The following is a 26,519-nucleotide window of genomic DNA, read 5'->3' on the forward strand; positions in this document are numbered from 1 at the left end:
GCCTCAAAACATGGATGCCCACCACACCAAATGGTTTCTATACATGTTCTGGCTGTAATGTTTGTCCATTTGGCAAAAATAAGACCAAAAAATTCAATTACAATACAACAAAAGAATACGACATAAAACAGTTTATTAACTGTAAGACAAGTCATGTTGTATATATCTTGGGTTGTGACTGTAACAAGGTCTATGTAGGCAGTACTGTGCAACCGCTCAAATTGCGCATTCAGGAGCACGTAAGAGCCTTAAGGAATTATGACCTAAAATATCCTATGACTTACCACATGAGAGAACATCACAGTGCCAATTATCGAATATGGTTCCATGGTATCGAACATATCCCTCCCCACCCTCGGGGTGGGAATAGAGAACTTACCCTCCGTAAAAAAGAGGCCATGTGGATTTGTCGTCTTAGATGCATTGAGATGGGCCATATTACGGAGGATGAAATGCATTACCATCTGTGAATGAACACTGTCCTATATCATTCTTTGTATATCTTTACAGACCTTTGTACACTCATACCCAGGTAGGATCCTGTGGTTACATGAGGATTGGCACATATTGCTATTTAAGTGCAATTTATGAATGAATGACATTACCCGAGTGTCAGGGAGATATATATGCACCCCCATGTCCTCACAATAGGCAGAATATGCTACCCAGCTTATATTCTAGCATGGCGCTCTTAGTCGTCACATTCTATGAATATCAGTTTTGACGAGTTACCAAGATGCACTTATGACGTCTGGTGCACACTTGGTGAGCTCCATAATGGCGACAATTGGATATGTACTAATTGGACAATTATCGTCCCGTATTATTCATATTTTATAGGACTTTATGAACAACATGTGACCTGCTGCTACTATTTACTGGCATATTGTAAATGCAAGCTACCATTCCAATATGGCGGGTATGGGCGACATTTACCGTCTTATCCGTCAAACATTATGTATTTTAAATTGACAAGCTGTTGAGACGGATATATATTGTCAGACACATGTTGGGTACGTTTCGGAATGTTGGGGATTTGTTAACTATTTAGATTTTTCATTTTAGTTTATTTTCATCTTTTTCCCTTAACACCAATAATTTGGTGCCTTTCACCTCTGATTATGGATAATTACCGGTTCATGCTATTTATATTGTGTGTGTTCCAATAAGAAGTATCAACTAAATGTGGCCTGTTGTCATACACTCATGCTTTCTAAACACAGCTTACACTCCAATATGGCTGACATGTTCGACACTTGTGATGGGGATTAGATATAACGAATGTCGGGACGCATTATTGACCTCAGACGCACGTTTGGTGTGGTGTTTAATGACGACTAATTCCGTGTCTGCACTTTTGAATCCATAGCGGGATTTCGCGTGGTATGAGATTGATGGCCACTATGCCACTCTCACAAAAGGTAAGAACAAGTATTATAGTTAATTGTCTCCTCATAATCATTGTTTTATTCACTGCCTTTTTGAATATAGTCTTGTGCTTTGAGGCGCAACTTGTGGCGCCTCGCACCGATTACGATAAAAAAGTTGTTTATCATGCACAATAAATGTCACATTAAGGGTCGATGTCCAGCATGGATAGAACTCTAAGTAGAAATGTTTAGTGACTCTGACGTTTCTCAAATCGTTTTGTTTTCGGTGAAGATGTTGTTTACTATGCACAACAAATATTACATTTAAGGTTGATGCCTAGAACGTGCACAATTTCAAGTAACTACGTTTTGTTACCATGACGTTTTTTCAAATCGGGCGTTTCCCGTGTCTGGGTGATCACCTCCATTAGGGACCTAAGTTGGTTGGACCAGTGCGGCATAGTTGATTGTATTGCTTATATCCGTTTCAAATTTATTCTTTGGGCTTTAAGAAAGTAAAAATAAATATCTTTCTTTGACTTGGAGTGTCAGCACTTTCCCTTATAAAAATCTTCGAAAATAGCTCAATGTTATCGTTTTAATGAATAATTGGGGAATTCTGCTAAGGTACTTGTTACGAACACATTACTATTATATTACAACATACTACATTATAACAGTATGACTTTGGGGTTTGGCGCTAATGGCCATTGACTTTAAAGTGACGGATATTAATATATTACTCCATGATGGTTGAATACAATTAGGCAATGCCGTGAGGTTTCCGTTCAAATTATGAACCTAAGGAATGCCCGGTGACTATCATATCACCACTTGAAGATACTAATAGAATATTGAAATACAGTAACAGCGTTCGTTTCAACCTATAAGGTAGGCTGATGGTTACACTTTATTGTATTCATACACAACTTGTATATATATTTTCTAGTGATGTTCCTTTTGGCAATTGTATTGAGCATACACATCTTTTGTTTTTTGTTTTTTTATGTGTTTTTTTACAGTTGATTTACAATTATTGGGCGGACAGATCTATTCATACCAGGAAAACATGGTCACAAATACTTTATCTGTTCGTTTGTGGAAATCTAAAATGGTATGTTTATATATTAAGTTTTTTCTTTTGCAATTGCTTCCTTCTCTCTCCTTTTCCCCTCTTTTCCTCTCCTTTTGCTCTTTAAGTAACAATGGCATACATGCATCTTTGTTCGTTTGTATAATGATAAATGCCCTCAAAAAATCATTAACCGCCTTAATCACACTGTTGTTGACAACTCGGCGGACACGATTGTTTATGTTCTGCTTCAAACAATATTAAAATTTCGTGCATTGCTGTCTTATACATTTCTAGTCCTTGTATACTTGCTGGTATTTGATGTTTGGGTTCATTTGGACAAATGCGATACCAAAAATGTTTCTAGGATGGTTATATTTTGTGGATTTATATATATATTTTTTTGTTAAGTGGTCATACATAGGTCAATTCCTTTGAAGTAATAAGCATATGGATATCAGTACAACGCTATGGATTTTTGATACAACTGAATATGTCACACGTCTTTTTCTATATGACACCATGTCATGTGTGTCTCGTCTTAATATGTTATTGTGCTTTTAAATGTTTGTATATATATATATATATATATATATGTTTTGTCTTACATATTTTGGACTTTTTAGATGTGTTTTAACTTTACAGCCCTAAAGAAGTTCTCGGTGGAGAACGAAACGCGTTGGCTGTTTGTACTGTTTTATAACAAGAGAAAGAAGAACATGAATCACTAATAAAGATGGATATTTAATCATTCGATGGACTCAATGTGGACTATTCGACTATATGGAATGATAGTGGTGCAATCACGATATTAGTTCATTTGTTCTATTGACCCTGTGTATCGGGGTGGTCCCTTTGGACAGAAGGTACCTTTGTGATTTCTGCACACGGAAGGATTTCCAGCTCTGGTTAAGAAATATTTTTTGGTTTAATATTTTGATTTGGTGCCTATTGCTCAGTGGTCCACTGTCCGATTTGCGTGTGAACAACATATTAGAGTACCTACTGGGCCTACGCAAGCACACTAAGGCCCAGAAAGTTCACCTGTGCTTCCTAGACTTAGCGATTATATTGGCGATCAGAGCAATTACTATGAGATGGAGGTCTCCGAGGAGCCCCCCACTACATATATGTAGAGAGGAGGTACTTAGATGGCGTAGCGCTGAAAGCGCGGCGCTTAGGTGAGAGGAGGCACAAGGGTTGAGGAAGCGTCCCATTTCCATGGAATGGGACATTATGTTAGAGGAATTCACACAATTGGATATCCCGCTTACATTTCTTGGCCCAATCTCCTGATTAACTTAACCAATTGTCACATTACCAGCGACACCTAGAGCAACTTATGTGGAACAGTCCCCGGTACACCAGAAGTTTAGGTTGAAATCAGTAATAATTCAAGGTCATGAGGTGGAATAGATGACAGAACACAGATGGACCAGGAAAGGGGGAGTGAGGGGGAGGTGGTAGTTAATTCAGTTTAGGAGTCGAAAGTACAGGTACGTGACAATGTTCCCTGGAGACATTAGTAAATAATAAGAATGATTCCAAGTTTCATTTATTTGCATTATAATTTTTATGTTATGTGAATGTTGGATAAAACGATTAAAGTCTGTAAACTTACTCACGGAGAGATGGGATAATGATACACAAAAATGAAAATGCCATGAATATTGGTAAAATGTAATGTACTCTGACTAAAGGCTCAATAAAAAAATATTTCAAAATAAATTCGATAACATTGACAAATGCTGTTTAACAGAAGCTAAGGTAGAGTGTTGTAACCAAGTTTGACATAATTTACCAACAGAAAACGTTGTAACAGTATGAGTTGTTGTAAATCATGGATCAGGTCTATCCTGAGAGTAACCTGGAGCCCTGTTATGGAAACGCATTTGGCATGCATCTGGACTGGTCTGCCAAACCAACCACCCCATAGAGTCATGATTCGAGATATTAAAGGTAGCATTTGTAAATAAAGACTGCAACTCCTCAAATGTGTAATTGGTAGTTACATTAAAGTCTGGATAGTCGGCAAGGGAAGGAAAAGCAGGAGCCTTCAGTTGTTTAGCCGTAGCTAAACCCAGACAAGTAGTTTGATAGATAGAATCGTTTAAAAACAGTATTTGCGTTGTTATAAGACATGCACGTTACAAAGCTTCTGTGCCCTGCACCTGCCAGGGTTTGGAACCCCAAACTTATTTCAAATCAACTGTATTTTTCCAATGATCATAGCCACCCACCACCAATTTAAGGATGAAGGAATCAGAGTATAACAATTTAGTGTGGGTAAGCATAACTTTCGTATTAGATTTAGAATTCAAGTTAAAATAATAAGATCCAGGGTTTGACTTATCAAAACTCGTAAAATATGTAAATTTATCCAAAGGAGTGTAATTAACAACAGCTCTAAAAGTAGATGCTTTGTGCAAATAATGATGGCCATAATGCTGATGGCAAAACAAGTCAGCATAACTTGCAGATTTCAAATACAAGTCTTCAGCATCAAATCCTGCATAATATTTTAAATTTAAAAGCAGAGATTGGAGGGAGGAGCCAAGATGGCGACCGGGACCTCCGCGTCCCGCACAGATATCCTGCATGAGATCCTTAGCCTGCGCTATATGCCCGTGTTGGTGAATGAGAGCGGCAACCGATCGTGTGACTCCGAAGTTTCTGGCGGCGGTATCGCCGGAGAAATGTCCATTTGAAGTTTGCGGCCTGTGCAACCCTGGAACCGGGACCTCGAGTGGACAACATGGCCGAGCGGCAGTTCAACAACAGCGGCCTTTGGTGACTGGGTGGAGTCGGACTACCGGAGCGGTGCGAATATCGGCCTACATTTCGCCGTGGTCGTTCCTACCACTAAGCGCAGCGGAACGAGTGCATGCCCGAGGTGGCTAATCCAAGATTCTCCGGTGATTGCCTCAGCCTTCGCCGGTGAGCTGCCCGGCCGCCGCCCGTAACTCGCCCTGATTCTTGCGGGCTGCTCCCGGATTTTCGCGGGCGCAGGTCCGTGGTGGGGATGACTGTTGCCCGGGACCACACACCAGATATATTTTTTGCCTGCCCCCGAAACCCTGTTTCCAGTGACATGGAACCTGAGGCGCTTGTCCCTGAGTCCTGGTCCCAATCTGGATTGGACCTACCCGGCGGCCATCTTGACAGGACGAAGTCTACCATCCTGTACGCTGGGTCGCAGCACGATTGGAAGTGTGCGACTATGAGGAGCGTAGCGGAGCGAGCGCCGAGAGCTGTTCTGGGGTATGGTGATCTTCTCGAGGCTCTCGGTGCCCTTCATTCCACCTTGGTTCACGGCGCCTGGGTATTGGGGAGTAAGCTTGATGGGGTGGCATCAGCGTCGGAACAGTTGCTGCCTGCCTGTTCCCAGGTACACAGGGACTTCCTACACTGCACACAGGAGGACAGTGTCGTGGCCGCCCCTGTGAATAGTGACCAGCTGGAAACTCCGGACAGTATATTAACGTGTGATCGGCTGGCTGTGGGTCTAGTCTGTTCCGGAGGTCTTGGACCTGAGTGGGGGGTGGTGGCCTTGTCCCGTGCGCGGCCTCCGGCGACCCAGGCAATATTCAAGCAACGGTCGCCTGCTCTGGCTGATTCCGCCTTCTTGGACCCTGTGTGCAGTGCAGATCCTGGGGCAGCACTGGGAAAGACGACCCTCCATACTGCTGACTGTGTTGGTATTCAGAGACTTCCACCCTACCTGTGTGTGTCGCTTCCTGTTCTTTTTTGGACGCTCCTCTTCTTGGTAACATTGGACATGGCACTGGGTCGATGGGTATGCATAGGTAGATTCGCAAAGAGTGGCCAAGGATAAGGCTGATCCTTCAGAGGTGGTCATCTAATAGGCGGGCGGGCTCAGGGGTTGCGTGCTCTCACGGCATAACTGTTAGTGTAATAGGCGCATAATGCTCCCCATTTTTCTTTGACATGATCGATTTTGTGTTGCTTATTGTTTGCTTTGGGGGAAAACATATTGTGCGGGAGGGAGAAGCCGGGGGCATGTTTTGAAGGCCCTCCTCCAGTTTATTAATATTTTCTCTACCCCCCCGTCTGGTGGGGTTTCTTTCCTTACTCCTCTTTCTCTGTTTCTTCTATATTTCGGGTCTGGTTCCGGGGCGACAGGCACACTGCTGGGGGGGGGGCGCCGTACTCATCTGCAGAGGTGCAGGGTGAGGGGTTGGGGGAGGGGATACTTTAGTCTTTAAACCTTTTTTTCCATGGCCTCCTTTTTCTTCTCTTATTCTTTGTTGTCTTTCTTTTCTGGGATCAGCATGGTAGAACTCCTTCGTTGTTAATCACTGCGTTTTCATGTGTGCCACAATTTCCGTGGTGTTTTCTGGGTTTTAGGGCAGGGGACTGCAGGCGCAAATGGCCGTGATATTCCTCCACATCCTGAACTTCCTGTTTCAGCGCCATTGGTTAGATAAATTGCTGTTTATTGTTGACGTTTATTATTCTGCCTGCCATTTTTTGCTGCTGGGAAACTGTTTGGCACCTGATCCTTCCATCCTCTTTTATTATAAAATGAAAACCTTTTGTATCCTGGTCTCCTACTTGGGCTGTTCAGTGGCCGAGAGTATACTAGCATGGAGATTCTGCTCCCCGAGGTGCTGCCTGTGATGAATATTGATTTCTGTTACTCTGACTGCTTAGCGGCCGGCCCCGGGGGTTGTAGGCCCATACTTGTTATTGGTTGAAATGTCAATAAAGGTTTTTCAAAAAAAAAAAGCAGAGATTGTATTGGCCACACATCCCAGTCACCTGAACGTATGTTATATTTAACCACACCACTCACTGAGACACGAAGTACATTTGGAACATTAACAATCTCTGTCTACCATGAATTTGAAACGGGACTGCATCCCAAACTATTCCATCCATAACTGGCCAGGCAGTAATGTTGACGAAAGTCAGGAACCTCTTCATGATGTGCGATGAAGAATGCGGGGCCAAAGTTCCATCTACCAGTTCAACAGCAGAGCGTTCTTTAAGGTAGTGTCCATTGATCAAAAGAAAAAATACTGTCACAAAACCAATGGACATAAATAGAAAAATAAGGATGAGCACCTGCCAAATATATATCCATGGGGAAACCAAATAAGTCCGCTTAAACCAGGAGAGAAAAATTGCAAATGTTGTTGGTGTCAAAGTCGATGTTGAATGAGAGTCAAAGGAAAAACGTAACTCATTCCTGGCTGTAGCATTTAACCCAGGCAAAGATTCACTTATAGGGTAAGTATAATCCGGCTCTTCTGTGGCAGCTGTGGGACCAGCCAAGGATTAGCGACAGTGTCCATCTCTATGGCAGTGTCAGGATTTCCTGGAATAGAGGCATACGATGAAGCCGGTGGCAAACTATTCAGAATTGGCCAGATGTTGTAGCTTGACATTGTCAATTGAGACGTATCTGTTGTCCTTGCGACCTGGAAGTGGTGGTAAAATTACTGTATGAATTCCCAGCACGCCCAGCACTGGAACCGGAGCTCGATATAATGGATCAAATTCTTTTTTGTTCTCCACCTTCTCTCGGACCAGTTCTACAACTTTAGGCAGCCAGCCGATCACTGGAATCTGCAGTGCACCATCAGCAGCGGCAGGTAAATGTTCTTTTGCTAGACTGTCTCTTGTAGGTTCTGTAATACAGCACAATGTTCATCTACGTCAAAAGGGACGGCTGCAGCCGCCAAGTCTAGACCATCAAGGTCTGGCACAAACATTTTCATGCCAAAGAGCAATTCGTAAGGGGTCCGCCCACCAAGAGGTCTTCTAGAGAGATTATTAAGTGCACATTGTACACTATACAAATGGGCGAGTCAGTTCCTGCCAGTGCCTAGGACTCTAGCCGTTAATGATTGCTTTAAGTCACGGTTCATTCGCTCCACAACAGAATTGCCCTCAGGCCGGTATGGATACGAAAATTTGACCTGCAATCCCAAAGACCGCATGGATTCTTTGTACGCCTTAGAGGCGAACACCGGACCCTGGTCCGAATGTAATGTGCCCACTGCAAAAATTCCCACAAAGACACACAAATCCCTGACTACAGTTCGAGCGTCAGCGCTGCGTTGTGGCCAAACCCATAGAAAATGTGTGTATGAATCAACTGCAACTAAGATGAATTTATAGGCAGTATCAGAAGAAAATGGACCGCAGTGATCCAAATAAACACAAGCAAATGGTCTATTGGATATGCATAACGGTGTTTGTGGTGGACGGGTTGCTGGAGCGGGTAATGCAAAATTTTGCATACCCACCTCATTTTGCATGTCGTTTTATTAATTAGATTAATTAATTAATTATAATCATACTAATGGTTTGGAGTAATGTGAGAATAACTAACCAACCTCATTAATGACCGAAATACACGTGGGATTTGCATTTGCATGGCCTAATTAATTACGTGAACTAAATTTCGTACGCATACTACTGATGGATAATTAGAACATTGCATGATATATGTTGCTTTAGTGATGTAATTGTGATTCGTGCTTTATTTAGTAGGTATAAACCGCATTGAGTGTTGCTTTTGGCTAGATAAATACACACACATATGGGTATTAGCGAGGGAATAACATTTAATTAGTCATTTCTATGCATTAATTATGTTTTTGTGTTTCTTTGCTTAAGTTGACTATTCTGGCCTGCCAAAAGATGGCTGCCTGTGGTGCCTTACCCGACTGCCAACGCTGAACAAGGCTTGGGTGAAGTGCGCCTGCGCTAAAGATGAGCAACAATGGCCCCGTCCTGACCCCAGGCAAGATGTACTTATCAAGGCCACTGGGAGCGGTGCAAATGCTACAAACAAAACACTTTACAAAAGAACCAGAACCAGCAAGTATGCGGACATCATGGACTAAACCTTATGGGAACAGGGAGGATAATCCCCGATTGTCCAATCAGCGAACTCGGATGCCCAAAATTTGTTACTTTTATCATCATTTTTACAATAAATTATAGTAGAATAGAGAGGTGATTAGACTTAGACTTAGAGATCCGACGGTCGCTCCTTCGATTTCTTGATGATATGCTGACGAAGAGGACGGTGACACTGCAGGACAGCTGTTAGCCCCATTCTCCGACGGACTGAATTAATGCCCAAATTCCTGATGAACTTTACCTGCTAAATTGATCGGCATAGATTTGCGAGACTGCCAGATTTGACATAGAGGACGACTTTAGCCAGAAAAGGTAAATATGAATGGCAACTTGATCAAATGAATGATTTAATCTGCAAAATTAATATAAATTTGGATTTGAACATCTACAGAAATGAGTCGGGTTGTTTATTCATTGAAATGTGTTAATGTAAAGGTTGATTAGGGAATTAGGCTTTCACTACTACAGCAACTAACAGATCCATCCCGGTCTTGGGAGGATAATGCCAAATGTGGAAGTCTAAGGCCTAATGAGTATAAGAAGGATTTGTAGGTGTGTTGCTCATTAGGGTTAAGTGGTATCTTCCTTCCTCATTAGTCAGCGCTTAGGAGGATAATCGCCTCTTGCACGGACTAATGGTAAGTGTGTGTTGGTGTTATGGGCCCCACCAGCAAATGTATGAATAGTGTACGTGTGTGAGATCTTTTGGTCCGTGGCGGTAGGGAGGGATTTTGCACTCTGCGCTGCATCAGTTTTTCTGGTAGCAGTATGATGGTTTGTTATTGTTTGGTTTAGTGATTATTGCTTGTACATTGTTTACTGATGTTGGTTATTGATTGGTATTGATTTATGTACTAACAGTTTAATGTTGTCTGCACGGCTTCTGGGATGTAGGAAGTCGGAAGTTTGTAACGGTTCCGTAGTAGGGCAGAGGTAAGCGCTGCTCTCGGGAAAGACGGAATTGTTGTAGCCCTGTAGCTACACAGGGAAAACGTGTGACAATTGAAGTTGCACGGCGCATTGTCTGGGTTCGATTCGGTAGCATCGTCGTGTGTTGCCGTTAGAGACGTTTTCTGTGTAAAAGAAGTGTGTATGATAGCGAAGGTTACCTGTGAAGTTCTGGTCTTAGGTACCAGGGATCCAAATGGCATTCCGATAACGCTTATCACTGGAAAGGTAATAGGTACTCTCTGAGCTTGTTAGAAGGACAAAGGAGAGGTAAGCGCTGCTTTGTTAACGTATGTCATAATTCTGTAGTAGGACAGACTGTTCGCTGTCCTCGGGAAAGACAGGATTCTGTGTGAATGTACTACATTTTCTTGTGTGAACGAGTGTGAATGCAAAGGCATTTGGGTTGATTGCGAAACTCTGGGTTTATCTCTCAGGAGCATTGGGTCTCCAACTATGTGTCTTAAATACTGGAGAAACAATTAGCTAATGCTTGTTAGAAGGGTGAAGTAGAGGGATGTGCTACTTTATCAACGGAAGTAATGATTCCGTAGTAGGGCAGAGGTAAGCGCTGCTCTCGGGAAAGACGGAATTCTCGTGAGAAAGGTCTTTTTGCTGTTCTTTGGTTAGCGAAGCGGACAATGGAGATGTTTCTATGTTGTTACTAACAGAAGTGCAGAAATTGAAACAAAAACTTACTGAGCGGTTTTGTAAAGCAGGGGTAGACAGAAGCAGGAGCAGGAGCTGACGCAGCGGCTGCTGACGTCAGAACGACCGCACTGGGATTGGACAGTCGGTCAGAATAGTGAAACGCCCCGGATTGGTGCGTTAGTGTACGCCGCGCTAGGATTGGAGAAGAAACAGGGTGACGTAGACGCTCCTTATTGGTGCGTTAGTGTGAGTCGCGTTAGGATTCGAGGACTGTGACAGTGACATGGACGCTCTGAATAGGTGCGTTAGTGTGAAGTCGCGCTGTGATTGGATAAACTAGCGGTACAGTTGTAAGAGGGACTAGCCTTGTGCGAAAGACAAGAAAATGTATTACAACCCTCCAGAAAAGAAGAAAAAGACCTGGTTAGGGAGAATTAAGAAGTGGTTTAAGAAAGACAAACCAGTTAGGACTAGGGAAGGACAGTTACTTCCTCCACCGAAAACTCCTGCATCCTTTATGATTGCGAATTATGGGTATCATACTTGTATTTGGTTGGATAACTGGGTGAGATACACCAAGGACGACGGAGTACTAGCTTTTCCAGAGCATTATTCATTTAATTTGGCTGTTTTAAGAAACTTGAGGGAAAGGATGACGAATTTAGAGCCAAGACCTAGACCGACACAGTTTGAGGCTTTAACCTAATGGGAAGACGAGATGCATGAACGAGAAAGAAACAGAAGTGGTAGAGGCTATAGGTACTCGTTTGGAAGACCATACGGACATGAAACGCATAGTGATCGAATGAAAAGATGGCGAGATGCGAGCATGACTGAGGGTGTGTTCCCTGTAAGAACTGTAGGAGAAAATGAAGATCGAAAGTGTGCAGAAAAGAGGAATAATTTGGAGTTGAGAGGGTATGGAGCGAATGAATCTGAGGATGATGTTCTTGATGATATGTTTTACAAAAATCCACCACCGTATAGACCAGAACCAGAAATATTAAGTCCAAGTGCCCCAATGAGAGAAACAGTACGAATTATAAAAACAGAACCAGAATCCCTAAACTTGAGAAAAAACAGTGATACCGGGGAACTAGAAAGAAGATTAGAAGGAAGAAAAGATGGAGAAAATTCCGTAGAATTAGCAAAAACAACCTTGGAATTAACTGAGAAAATAAGAGAATTGACCAAGAATCTAGAAGCAGTAACTGTTCCAGTAACGATAGGTCCGGTGATGCCTATTTTTGAAAAGCAAAAGGACAGTGAGCATTGTTTGACAGTCCCTTATAGAAATAGTAACCCTGTAGAACAACCAAGAGTGAGACAGAATGAGAATCCATGGAGACAAACTATGAGTGTAATGAAACCGAATTTCACAAATAACCCATTTGTAGATCAGAATTGTGCAGAAAGACGTATGACAATGATTGAGACAGTGTCAGAAACACAAAATGATTTTGGACACGGAAGTGTAGAAAAACCAGTAGGACCATCAACCGATGAGTTAAGTGAATGGTTAAAAAGCTTGCAGAGGAAAGACAAAGAATCTCAATCAATTGATGTGGCTAAGTTACGAATGGTATTGGAAGAGTTAATTGTAGGGACTATCCCGACAGAAAAATTGAAAACCTATCAGGATGAAGAGTTGTTATTTCTACGTAAGAGTGCAACCTGGAGAGCGAAAAACTTGCATGAAAGGTTAGAAGAAGTAGCAAATGAGATGGGTATTGATATGGAAAAGGTAAAAGCTTTGCAGAAACCTTATCGAGTAGAATTCACTGAAAAGGACATTAAGAACATGAACACCACAGGACGAATAGGTCAAATTAAGGAAATAATCATTTTGCTGAGAAAATGGGGAGACGTGGATAAATGGAGAAGCAGGTGGTATAGAAAACGGGACGATGCGTCAGATAAGACATTTTCAGCCTTTCCTGTTAGAGAAAAGGAGAAGGTAGTGACAGAATACCCCGTGAGAGAGATTCCAGGAGGAGGATATGTACATGTCCCTTGGACGAGACAGGATATTTTGTCATTTACTAATGACTTCCCTCGACTACGCGAAAAGCCTGTTGAGTGGTACAGACAGGTAGACAGATTTGTAAAATTGTCTAAAGTATTATGGATTGATTTGAATAGTCTGTTTGACATAATAGTACCAGCAGACCTATGGTCAGAGTGCAAACTGATGATAAACTGGCCAACTAAAGAATATCCAAGGGATCCTAAAACAGGAGCACCAGACCCCGAGGTAATGAAGAAGTATGAGCAGGTTATGGTATTTTTGAAAAATAAAGTGCCCCCCAAAGAAACAGACTGGATAAAAATTGATCGAACACACCAAGAAAGTAAAGAGTCAGTACATGCGTACCATGAGAGGCTGATACAAGCTTTTAAGCAGTTCAGCGGAGATGAGAATCTGAGTGAAAAGGATTTGAGCCATTTTGTATACAGATTTGTATATGGTTTAAGACCAGAAATCAGTGATATGATTAAACAGCATACGGTAGATTGGCAAAACAAGAAAATAGATGAAGTATTGAGATATGCTAAATACTTCAGTGATGAAATTGAAGCAAAACAGCGAAAGTTGAAGGAGAAGGCAATGTGGGCACAGGTAAAGGTAGCGGAGTGACAGGAAGCACAATTGGTGGAACAAGCAGGGACCAAGCCAAAATTTAATAATGGGAAGTACAAAGGGACATTGAAGAAGCTAAAAAGAAATTTCTGTGTCATAATTGCGGCAGGATAGGGCATTGGAAATCCGAGTGTAAATTTCCTCTGAGTACTAACAATGAAAATCCATCATTGAACCCACAGGTGCAGCATGAGGTGAGTGGTCAACTGCAGCAACAGCAGCAAGTTGTTCCCCCACAGAATCTGGTGCCAAAGCCGCCTTTCCCACAGAGCAGAAACACACAGAAGTATAGTAGTGAATCGGGATTCTACAATGAAGAACAGGGAAATAAACTGCCGCGCGCTAGCGCTGTTTCGCAGTATTGGCTGCAACGTGATGAGAGTGACGCAGAAGAGGACTATTGACGGTGCAGAAGGGAGGAAGAAGAGTGCGTACTTGGCGCAACTCTAGAAGTAGACCAGACAGGACCTTTTGTAGATGGGAGGGTTGATGATGAAAATATTACTTTCCTAGTAGATACTGGTGCTACTCGATCAACTGTTAGATCAGCTGATGTAAAGAATCTTCCTCTCTCGGATTAAACGATCCAAGTAGTTGGTGTGTCCAACAGGCAAATTAAGACCTACCTTACAGAACCAGTGAAGGTGGACATAGTTAGAATAAAACTAATATAGGGAAAATTCCAAAAGTAGTTCCAACTAGAATAGATAACAATTATTTGCATAAAGACAGGTCAATAACAGATTTTTCTAATAATGTGTTTTCAAAATTATTGTATGAATATGTAAAGACAATGGACGTACGGGACTGCTACGTATGTATGCAGTTACCTGCATCTGTTTCTGAGGGAGTGACATATCATCACCTTCCAGCAACGTATGGTATAACATGTAGTGTAATAGCTAGTTTATTTTATGAGACAGGGAAATTAGAATATTATTTTTCAGATGTAGATAACATTTTTGCGCAAGTGCCTTCTTATAATAAGTTGAACAAAGTAAAACCTGCTAAGGTATTAGGTGAATTCTTTTTAGAAACTAATGAATTAACATTAGAATATATTTTTAGAAACAATTTAACATGCAGTTTGAAGAAGGAGGAAAAGACATTCCTAGACATGGTTGAGGAAAGGAGATTGAAAATGCAAAAGAAAGCAGCAGAAGGGAAAGTGGAGAAAACAATCTGGGATATAGAGAAAGAAAAAAACATTTGAAAGAAGCTAGTCCAACTATAGCTTTAGATTGGCCTCAGAAAGGGAAATTTTGCATTCGAAGGAATCAAACGGCGTATGATAATTATTTTCTAGGTAACAGTGAGTGCCATGATACATATCGAATCATGGGTGGATGGGGATTTAAAGGTGGAAGAGATCCAGTCTTTCCTGGATTAATATTTTATTTGTGGGAACAGGGCATATTATCGTTTGCCAGACCACTGGTATGGCACATGTTACGTAGGCCTGGTCTTTCCAAAAATCTTTCATATGGATAGAGGAGAAGATGGTGTACATAGTTTAAGTAATCATTTAGCTAGAACCAAGAGAGAATCTTGGGCAGAAATTGTAGGTGATATTTTTCAGGCATTGATACCAGCAGTGGGAATAACACTGAATGCAAACAAAATTAGAAAATTGTCTACAGTAGTGGATCGCTTGTCAACAAGCACCGCTGGAGGATTTTTATTGGTTAACACTGAAATGGTTGCCATGCGTGCTATGGTAATGCAAAATCGACTTGCCCTTGATATTTTATTGGTAAAAGAGGGTGGAGTCTGTGGAATGCTGAAAGTTCAACATTGTTGTACTTACATTCCTGACGAAAGCAAAGATCTGAAAACTTATATTAAGAATATTACTGAATTGCATGATGAACTTGCACCACTGGAGGTTGAAGGTGTTTGGGATATAATTGGAAAGAAAATAGCTGCTATTAAGAATTGCTTAGTAAAAATAGGTAGTACTCTTATAGGTAAAATATTGTTTCCATTAACATGTGTAATCTGCATAGTTTTAATGATAAGATTATGTTGTATGTACTGTAGAAACAAGAAAAATAAGAAAAGAATAAAAAGAGAAGATTCAAAAAGAAAAGATAAGAAACAAGAAAGAGAAATTGAAGAAATAGAATTGGAGGAGTGGAAGGAGAGTATGTATGAATCAGGAAATAGAGAAGACGAAGGTGAAACTGAACTATGATTAAGAGCAAGAGACATTTTAAAGATTCCGTAAAGGTAGAACAAAATTTTGGGTGGTGTGGTGATAAAATCACCAAAGGGGGGATTGCAGGAGCGGGTAATGCAAAATATTGTATACCCACCCCATTTTGCATGTCATTTTATTAATTAGATTAATTAATTAATTATAATCATACTAATGGTTTGGAGTAATGTGAGAATAACTAACCAACCTCATTAATGACCGAAATACACGTGGGATTTGCATTTGCATGGCCTAATTAATTACGTGAACTAAATTTTGTACGCATACTAATGATAGATAATTAGAACATTGCATGATATATGTTGCTTTAGTGATGTAATTGGGATTCGTGCTTTATTTAGTAAGTATAAACCGCATTGAGTGTTGCTTTTGGCTAGATAAATACACACATATGGGTATTAGCGAGGGAATAACATTTTAATTAGTCATTTCTATGTATTAATTACGTTTCTGTGTTTCTTTGCTTAAGTTGACTATTCTGGCCTGCCAAAAGATGGCTGCCTGTGGTGCCTTACCCGACTGCCAACGCTGAACAAGGCTTGGGTGTAGTGCGCCTGCGCTAAAGATGAGCAACAATGGCGCCGTCCTGACCCGAGGCAAGATGTACTTATCAAGGCCACTGGGAGCGGTGCCAATGCTACAAACAAAACACTTTACAAAAGAACCAGAACCAGCAAGTATGCTGACATCATGGACTAAACCTTGTGGGAACAGAGAGGATGATCCCCGATTGTCCAATCAGCGAACTCGGATGCCCAAAATGTGTTACTTTTATCATCATTTTTACTATACATTATAGTAGAATAGAGAGGTGATTAGACTTAGACTTAGAGATCCGACGGTCGCTCCTTCGATTTCTTGATGATATGCTGACGGAGAGGACGGTGACACTGCAGGACAGCTGGTAGCCCAATTCTCCGACGGACTGAATTAATGCCCAAATTCCTGATGAACTTTACCTGCTAAATTGATGGGCATAGATTTGCGAGACTGCCAGATTTGACATAGAGGACGACTTTAGCCAGAAAAGGTAAATATGAATGGCAACTTGATCAAATGAATGATTTAATCTGCAAAATTAATATAAATTTGGATTTGAACATCTACAGAAATGAGTCGGGTTGTTTATTCATTGAAATGTGTTAATGTAAAGGTTGATTAGGGAATTAAGTTTTCACTAATACAGCAACTAACAGATCCATCTCGGTCTTGGGAGGATAATGCCAAATGTGGAAGTCTAGGGCCTAATAAGTATTAGAAGGGTATGTAGGTGTGTTGCTCATTAGGGTAAAGTGGTATCTTCCTTCCTCATTAGTCAGCGCTTAGGAGGATAATCGCCTCTTGCACGGACTAATGGTAAGTGTGTGTTGGTGTTATGGGCCCCACCAGCAAATGTATGAATAGTGTACGTTTGTGAGATCTTTTGGTCCGTGGCAGTAGGGAGGGATTTTGCACTCTGCGCTGCATCAGACGGGTCACAGTAGATGGCTTGATTTGCAGACAAATGTCACAAGAAAGCACATAAGTACGTGATTGTTTATATAAGCCACGCCACCAGGAACGTTGTTGCAAGATACTGACTGTAGCAGACACACCAGCATGCGCCGAGGCCATGCCCTAGTGTGCTGCGATTATCAGTGTAAGCCTGCGGTGCGCCTCTCACCAACCTTATTAATTATCCCATAGGGAGTATTTGGAAGGGAATCCTTTTGGATAATTAAATCCCTTCTCTGTAGCAGCTATAGCTGCCAAGATGTCATCACCAATCTTACTCATGGATCTTGTAACTGCTGCTTCTAAGGACGTGTTCACTGCTGACTTAGCTGCTTCATCAGCCAAGCTGTTACCAACCGCGTGTACTCCTACACGTTGGTGGCGAAGAGTATGAATTACTTGTGTGAGCGGCAGGCGTTCTTTCAGCACTGCCACCCACACCCATAGCATTTTATGCTTAATGGTCTTGCCTTTGGAATTACAGTATTCATTTTGAGACCAAAAGAATAAATTGTCATTAAAAGATTGTACATAGTAAAAGGAATCGCTTACAATCAAAGTAGTCACATTAGAATCTGCAAACTCCAGTGCGAGCACCAAAGCACACAGCTCAGCCAATTGGGCGGTGCAGTCGCCGAGCGCCTGTGTGTGGACCATACTGGACTTAAACTCGCCGTTAACTATGGAACCAGCCACAATCGCACAGGCTGCAGAATAAGAATGTTTGGATCCAATCGCCGGTTGCGCCGAACCGTCAGTGTAAATGATACAACGGTATTCCTCGAGCGGGCGCATGGATAGAGGAGCTGGATGAACAAATTCATATTGCAGTGACTCCTGAGTCTGTAACGAGGAATCATATATAAATGTGACATCCGGGGATGTCAATGATGTAGCCCATTATATCCACCGCAGATGTAAAGCTTTGGAATTAGGAACACTCGCCTTTGTCACTGCTTCCAGAGCAGGATATGGTGTTACCACCAACATGCGTTTTCCTTGAGCCAGGGCGCGTTCTTTCAGAATCGCCATCTGGACTGCCGTCAAGACCTTTTCGACTGAGGAAAACCGCAGTTCTGCTGAAGTGTACAAGTGTGACTTATAAGCAATAGGAACTGCGTCTCCTTCATGAACCGTCAAGTATGTAAAACCCACCGCGCCTGGGACTATTCTTATCACCAGGTTAGTATGGTTGTCACGAGTTAACAAGAGTTTAGAATCAAGTAAATCAGACTGCAAAGACTGCAGTATATTTTTATGTTCCGGAAGCCAGCATGCTTTCGCAAATGTTGGTTGTATCAAAGCATAGAGAGGCTTGATACGCTGGGCATACTCCGTTACGTAAGTGCGACTAAAGTTCAGGAAACAAAGGAAGGATTGTAATTTTTTCAGGGTTGTAGGACGACGCAAGCGTGCGCACTTCACTAGGAAGTGCGGTGTCAATCCGCGTCCCTCATGTTTGAGCTCGTAGCCCAAGAATAACACTGCGAATTCAGCAATGTGTGATTTTGCAAAATTAAATTTGTACCCGTAGTCCGCAAACTCCAAAATGATGCGGTCCACGTGACAAAGATGCGGATATAACTCGTCGTCTGTGAGATAAATGTCATCTACATACGAATATGCATCAGGGTCGATTGTGTCTAACAATGAGACCACACATGCGGCAATAACACCCGGCCTGTTTTTATAGCCCATCGCTAACCTTTTAAATTGTTTTTGTTTGCCGCCGTGTGTAAAAGCTGTCCACTAACTCGACAAGGGGGACAGATTGTGGCTAAAAAAGCCATTGGTTATATCTAGGGTCGTCTTATATTTTTTCCGAACAAGACTGTCCACTAGGGCTGAACTATGGGTATTCTGTACTGCATTCATCCGACAATGAGAGTTCAAATGACGGTAATCCAAAATTATGCGGTACGACCCGTCTGGCTTGGTTACGGGAGAAAGAGGGTTATTCATCGGTGACACGCATGTCTCAATTACCCCTTGATACTCCAATTGGTTTAGTATTTCCGCTACAGGAGCCTTTGCCTCCCTACGGATGTGATATTGGGGTTGTGCCTGTGGCATGGACTGCAATGGAATCTCGTGATGGGGAAATGTTTTATCCCAACCCACCTGAGCACGGTATAAAGCCGGTGCAAGCACTGAAGCCCACTGGTCTACAAAATGTTGCGCATGCTCTTTCGAGACACTGTGTGAAAAACTAGGGAGGATTACCTCCTTCCCTCTCGGACCTGCTAGAACAAAAGGCGGGGGCCAGTCTGCCTCGCTAACAGGCTGTCATACGAAGAAGTCAGGTTTTCCCCCAAAAAACCTTTGATAATGTGTTTTTTGTCACCTTCTATGAGAATACTAATTTCATATAGTCTGTCAGGGGGAGCCCCTCGGTGTCAGCAGTTTCAACTGTGATGAAAGTATCAGTTGCTGTCGACTCCAGAAATGGACGCAGTGCTTGCCGCACTACTGTAACCTCCACTGTGCTGTCTAGCAGCGTTACTGCCCATGTTAGATTCCAGAGCTGGGTCCTCACCGTCCGTGGCATACCTCGCAGTTAAAGCGTCCACTTTCTTCTTCTGGAACGGAGGGCGCTGAAGAGGACAGTCTTCTTGTTTACCCTTTCCGTCACTTGTCTGTGGCTGCTCACGTCCCTGCCGGGCACCTCGACCTCTTCCGCGCTCCTGGCGATCACCTCCACCGGCATATGAGCCTGATGCTTCTTGTGAAGGACGTGGAGAACGCGTATCAGGAACCTGAAATCGATGAATTTTCGCTCGGTCACGCAGTTCATAAGTGGGTTCTGGGATCGAAGGTGTAGGGGACAACGCCCATCCCCCTTGCTTTTGTTGTGTTTTCCCCGGTTTATTATTCTTCCAATTCTTTTTAGGGAATTGTGGACGGCCTCCTTCATCAGTTTGAGACGTCCGTTGAGCCTGCAGTTGTGCACGACTTTAGCAAAAGGCTTAACACCCAAGCTATTACTCCCAACTGTTTTATAAGCCTGGGCTATAATCTTAGGTAATTCGCGGGGCTTGTCTACATCTGGGACAAGCGCCAAAGCGTTAGACACCTGAAAGTTGACTGCATCACCCTTAACATTAGCAAGGATTAGTTAGATCAGCAACCACGTCATATGCTCCAACTAACCTCATCCCCAATTCGACTGCCACCTCTGGTCCGTGTTCATCTTGAATACGTTTTATTACAGAGGGCAGTACTGTCATGGATGGTGTGCCAAAACACTTTGCATAAACTGTCGCGAATATTTTACCCCAACTCTCACAATCAGTGACTTCAGGTACTAAGTCTTTCTGCAAACTAATCATCAAAATTCGGTCCTCTTCCATGGGAGTGGTATGTGGAAATACCGCTTCCAGCTGGTCAAATTTCTCAGCAAGCCAATAAGGTAAATCTTCCTTATTTGGGGAGGCTTGCCCATAACCGAATTAACCATCACGGGGCTAATAGTAACACCTCCAGCACCAGCTGGTTGGTGTGCAACTCCAGGTGCTCCCGCCTGGATGTTGCGGTTCACATACTGAACCAATGCTCTAGACACACGGATTAGAGTAGTGTGCATGAGACGGAGGGCCGCTACATCACACGTTAAATGCCGTGGATGCAGGTGTAACCTGCCAACACAGGCCAAGTGGCCCCATCAATCGACAATGGGCCCAACATGACAGGTGTCAGGGGTACGGGAAGGGCGTCATCAAACCAAATGCGGTGCTGCCATGCCGTCAATGGAACTTCGAGAGTTCTATATGGCCGATACACAGCAGGAAGTGCGGTATGGCTGTATTTATGCCACAAATTATCCGCCCCTTCTACTGCTGGAAATGTCACCCAGGAATAAAACACTTCATATGTGTAGACTGGGTCTGCTTGGACCACAAAGATCAGATTGACACCAGCATCCGGAACACCACATGCTTGCAAATGCTGCCAGACAGCCAGATGACTGTGCGCCGCAATTTCAAATTCCATATAGAAACATGAAAAGGAAATACTAAAGAAAAAGGCGGCAAAGACAATGTTGGGTCGTAATTTAAAATACGAACTATACCTTTAGTTAATTTTAAGCTTGAATCACCTATAAAAGCGACGATATAGGCAGGTAAACCGTCACCAATGTTTTCTGGAAACAGAGGTGAGGGGATTGTGAACAAGTACTGAGAACTACTAAAGTGCCTCGTAAATAAGTGCCAGACCAAACGTTGGGCGCCATATTGCAGGGATTCTGCACATACACAGAACTATGCACAGGAACCCAGGATTTCGGTGTATTGTGGTGTACCAAAAACACGCCTCAGTGCCCAGAACCCCTATCCGGCTAGTTATAGTATCCCATTCGTTCTCCGTACTACAGCAGAACTACCAATGATTGGATATCCTAGAACATGTGACTCAGGGCCTCTCAGAATTCGTGGGAACAAGACACTCTCGCTTAGATACTCATACCTGTTCACAATGTGAGTAACCAGAGACACTGTATAGTTTAAAATGTTTATTTCAACTAACATGCTCTCTAATGCAGTACACGTGCAAAGAAATGCATAAAAACAATATAATCAGCATGGTTGCAATTCCATATAATATGAACGGGGACAGCATATTATAATGACAGTGGATGAAGCCTTATAGCGCTTTACCACCCTCCCCGTGCTACAAGCTATGTTTATTATATCAGTGGAAGACCTCTGGGCTTGGACAGCGGAACCCCCTACCTCAAGTCTTAGATGATAGGATTTACATCTCCGGACAAGCACAGCTCTTCCTCTGGAAAGGTTTTCTCCAAGTGTTGTTAACTTGCATCCCGTGCAATATTAAAAACACACGAAAAATCAGTAGCGCAGGTGTGTTCCATGTTATGTCTATATATGTGTGGGACGGACCAAAGCCGATTAACCAGTGAAGTTGTTTTCTGGTCTTGAACACGATGTACAGACGAGAACACAGAGCACAACCGAAATAGTGAAAGGCAGACAGTTCCCATGTGAAGCAGCACGAGCAGAAGAGTTTACGGGAACCAAGGCATGTAGTGTTGTGTGCATAAACGGCAAGATGGCGGTGATGCAGAGCACAAAATAATGGTAACTTAGCAACGTCCGCTGGCACCCCTAAACCCTAACGACAGTATCAACGCAGACATTTTAGGGTTTACCACTGCCCTACTATTTAGGGATCTGTCTAACCTGTGATCCAGTACGGCATTAAAATCTCCCGCCATAATAAGCGGGTCAGGGAAATTTAATAGCTCGGCAAATAGAGCTTCTAGGAGGCCCGTATCATCTTGATTCGGGCCATAGTAACCCACTAATGCGTACTTCTGCCCGTAAATTTTCAATTTTGCCACAAGCCACCTACCTGCAATGTTTGAAACACTAACTCCTGCCGAGATATTCATCCCCTGTTTCACCTAGATCGTCACACTTTTGGTTACTGCCGACTGCTTTGTGTAAATTGCGTGGGAGAACCATCTTTTAGCCTTGAAGAACTCCCGACTCTCAGTCTCCATCAAATGAGTCTCTTGCAGAATAATAATCTGCGCTGGGCAGTCCCTTAAATACTGCAGTATTTTATCACGTCTTCCTCTTACCCGCAAACCATTCACATTCCAGGATACAATTTTTATGTCATTAGTTTCCTTTTTAACCATCCCCTATAGGGTCCATCTTACCGTTGACAGTAGGATGCATGTTAAGGGCCAACGTGACAAATAAGGATTTTTTTTCTTTCTCCCACATGCTCTCCTCCCTGTGCTCTGTGTGCCCTCCCCCCCATAGAAAACCCTTCACTGACCTTTCATGGCAAAAGCCCAATGGGTGCCCCCACAAGTGCGCATCAGCCCCCATTAATAATAAAACCAATGCCTGATCAGAAAGGAACAACTTACTAAATACATCAGAATCTAGACTTAGTGTTCCGGAGTCAGCAGTACTATCTTCATGTACCCTCAATTACTAACGCCCAGGCTGCAGATTTTCAATAAACTTATCAACCTCTTCAACAAAACGAAAGGAATGTATTTTAATATTAAGCATCACCTTCAGCAGAGCTGGGAACTTTAACTGTACCGACGCATCAAGCTTTCTTAGGGGTTCTATTCTTTTCCCTAACTCCCACTGCCTATTGGCGGTTACAGTCAACACATCTGATCTGAGTTCAAACCTAACGCCATCAATATCCATTGACTTTTTTGTCAAGGCCCTAGACAAGATCTTCTCCTTCAAGGTGTACGTGAGGAAATTTACTAAAATTCTCCTGGGCTTGGTTCTATTTGGGTTGAGTCTATAGGGGTCTCTGTGGATTCTCTGAATGTCTTTGCTAATCTCCTCCTTCTGTCTCCTCAAGGTGTAGCTCTTTTTTGATCAACTGCACTATATATGATTTGATGCCCCTTCCCCCTTCCTTACCGTCCGGGATTTTTAAAAACTTCAGATTATTCCTCCTCTGGAAGTTTTCCAACCTCTCTACCCTCTCCTGCTGTTCTCGTTCTTTCGTTTTTAGACCCTCAATTTCAGCTGCATTCACTTTCACCGCTTCTTTAAGGTCCCTTACTTCCCTTTCTAACAAAACTGTTCTCGTGCTTAGGTCAGCAATTTTCTTCTCCAGACTCTCACATACCGACCTGCTCTCTTTTTGAATAGTTGCTGAGGATTCACATTGATTCTTCATTTCCAAGGTAAGGGTTATGAGCAGAGCGCAAATGGAAACATTCTCTTGATCCGCATTTTGTGACGCGACTGCTACCTCCTCACAGTCTCCGCGTTTGTTTACTTCTTTTTCACTGGAGATAATCGCTGTGCATTTACTGGAGTCTCTACAGTGTCCACAGTATCTGGGGCCAGGACCTGAGAACGATTAGGGGTTACATCTTTAGACCAGTCTCCCATCTTTGGCAGATCTACAGTATTGCGAGTTATCCCTTGCTCTTTACTAAGTCTTTCCGGATGTCCCTTCGACTCCATCTTACTACTGTCTATTGGGACACTATCACTCAAGATGAGGGTTTTTAGCAAAAAGTAGGTCCTAAGTGAGGGGGTGACCTTAATCTTTTGTTCAAGAATGTTTTTTTTTTTATTATTCTCTTTTGTGATGTCGCATCTTTAACCAGAGTCTCCTTTACCGATCTGGTCCTACTCACTTGTTTTACTTTGTTCTCCTTACTCTCCTCCATTCCTTCTTCCTTTTTTGCTTGAAATATAACCCTCGTTAAAGCTGCAGTTACCAGAGTATTGCCTTCCCCTGTGCTTCTAAGGGAGTACCTGAAAATCCCATTCAACCCTGCTGCACCAAAGCCCCCCTCTGTAACTTTTTCCTTCCCTTACCCGCTTTGGCGTTGGTGTAATCCAGTTCTGCAGCTCCTTCCCCGGGTGACTCCTTGAATCTCGATTGAATTTGAGGACCTGCACTGTCTCTGGTGCTTACGTCAGACTCTGTATGCACACTGCTGCCGACCTCTCCCGGACTGATTTCACTTCCCTCGCCCTCTCCTCCTCTTCCACTGAATGGAATCCTGATTGCTGCTTGGCGTCCCCTGCAGAGCTCCAGCGCCGCCCTCGACCATGGCTGTCCTGCTGCCTCCTGTTGCCGCGACCGGAGGAAACAGAGGGAGGAAGCTCCTAATGGCTCTCCGCTCGTAGCAGCCTCCCGACTTGTCTCCGCATGTGCTGGTGCATTGGTACGTAAAGTTAGCTAAAGACTATTTTCCTCTCATCTCGCTTTCTGCTTTTCTGCTGATGCGCTCTCTGGGCTCACCCACGACCTGCACGCTAGCTGGCCGCCATGTTTTCCCCGCGATGGTCCAGTCTTGGCAGGATCCTCCCTCATCTTGTGATATTGTTATTCAGCTTCCCCCTGCCTCCACTCCTTACGTTTTGGCAATGGCTAACGTCCCCCTCCCTCCAAGCACAAGGTCTGTGAGAACTATCAGCAGCTCAAAAATAAAGCTCAAAATAAAGTAACTCACTGACTGTTCGGCAGGGCAAACTTGGACCACTCTCTTTTTGACAAAATCAATAAATTCTTGGCCGGTGACTGTGTTGTCATTAATTTATTCAACACTTGGAGGCCAGGCCATATTTGAAATGGGGTTACCCACAGGTGCGTCTCTGGCAGTAATATCACCCTGCTCCCCCTGAGTTACTTTTACAAACCACCTGGCCTGTAGTTTGAGAGGAGGGGTGGGGCAGACGGGAGTACCAAACTTCGTCCAAGGGGTTGGTGCTTGTGATCCTTGCCAGCAGGAGCAGGCCCCTACTTTACCACTATGTTCTCGCTTTGAACCTCTAAGTGATTTAAAACCCAGGGATTGACCTGCTCCCTGGCCAGATAATTCCTTCATGTACATTCATCAATACATTTCTAGTACCCTAAAGATGATGAGCTGGAATGTTGCAGTGGTCCAAGGTAAACTAGATGATGAAGAGTGTATTTAACTTACTAAGTTCTTTTAGTATTATCTGTATACAAGACACCTGGGATGTTGGGGGTACATTGCCCCTCAATGGTTATGCCACAACACACAGTCCTCTCACGGTATGGCCAAAGGGGGTTAGCTACTTTTAGAAAACTGAGCCTTAGTTGCAAAGTGGAGGTGGTTGCATCACATTCACCTCACATTTTGGGTACTCTTCTGATTTTTTGAAGCCTGTATACAGTTGTTGTTGTGAATTCAATCAGAGGGGAGCTGATGTGGTTTGTGATCTTAGAATTTTCTAGACTACTTCACAGCCAGCTCTCATAGATTTACGGTGTTGATTTTGATGGGTGATTTCAATTTTGTATCCTTACACAGATTGTTACCTGTATGGAGATAATGATAATGAACTTTTAGGTATGAGTCATGTACATCTTAAACTCTCTCCTCAGGGGGATATACTTAAAAAATTGATCTTAGAACACACTTTAGTGAAATTGTTTATTAAGGGGGCTGTTAACCCTGTGGCACGAATTCCAACTTTTAAGGGGGCAGGTTCCGGTTCGATAATTGACCACATATTCGTATTGACATGCCTGTTTTCCTCTCTCTAATTAATTTTGACATAGTCTAGCATACTTAGAGTATGCAAATCCTTTTTTGGCCATCTTCCAGTGGCCCCAGACTCCAGCTAAGGCTGACAGCCTATGTAAGGAATCAGTCAATATAAAATATCTGGGGAGAAGGCTTAAGTGGGCTAAGCTAGTTCCGGTTGATTTTATTCTAGAACTGTGATCCTCCTG

The 26,519-nt window shown here is 42.9% G+C and overlaps 1 long non-coding RNA gene across 1 annotated transcript in view; it reads left to right on the top strand.

The window, feature by feature from the left end:
- Positions 1–1,302: 1,302 nt before the first annotated feature.
- LOC146789943 (uncharacterized) overlaps positions 1,303–26,519 on the top strand; it is a 29,686-nt gene continuing 4,469 nt past the window's right edge. Inside the window, exons 1-2 of the long non-coding RNA XR_014969883.1 lie at positions 1,303–1,421; positions 2,393–2,484. This is a non-coding gene — a long non-coding RNA (uncharacterized LOC146789943). The remainder of the gene's footprint in view (positions 1,422–2,392; positions 2,485–26,519) is intronic.

Source organism: Triturus cristatus, chromosome 10 (genome assembly GCF_964204655.1).
Source record: "Triturus cristatus chromosome 10, aTriCri1.1, whole genome shotgun sequence".
In the NCBI taxonomy this organism is placed as follows: domain Eukaryota; kingdom Metazoa; phylum Chordata; class Amphibia; order Caudata; family Salamandridae; genus Triturus; species Triturus cristatus.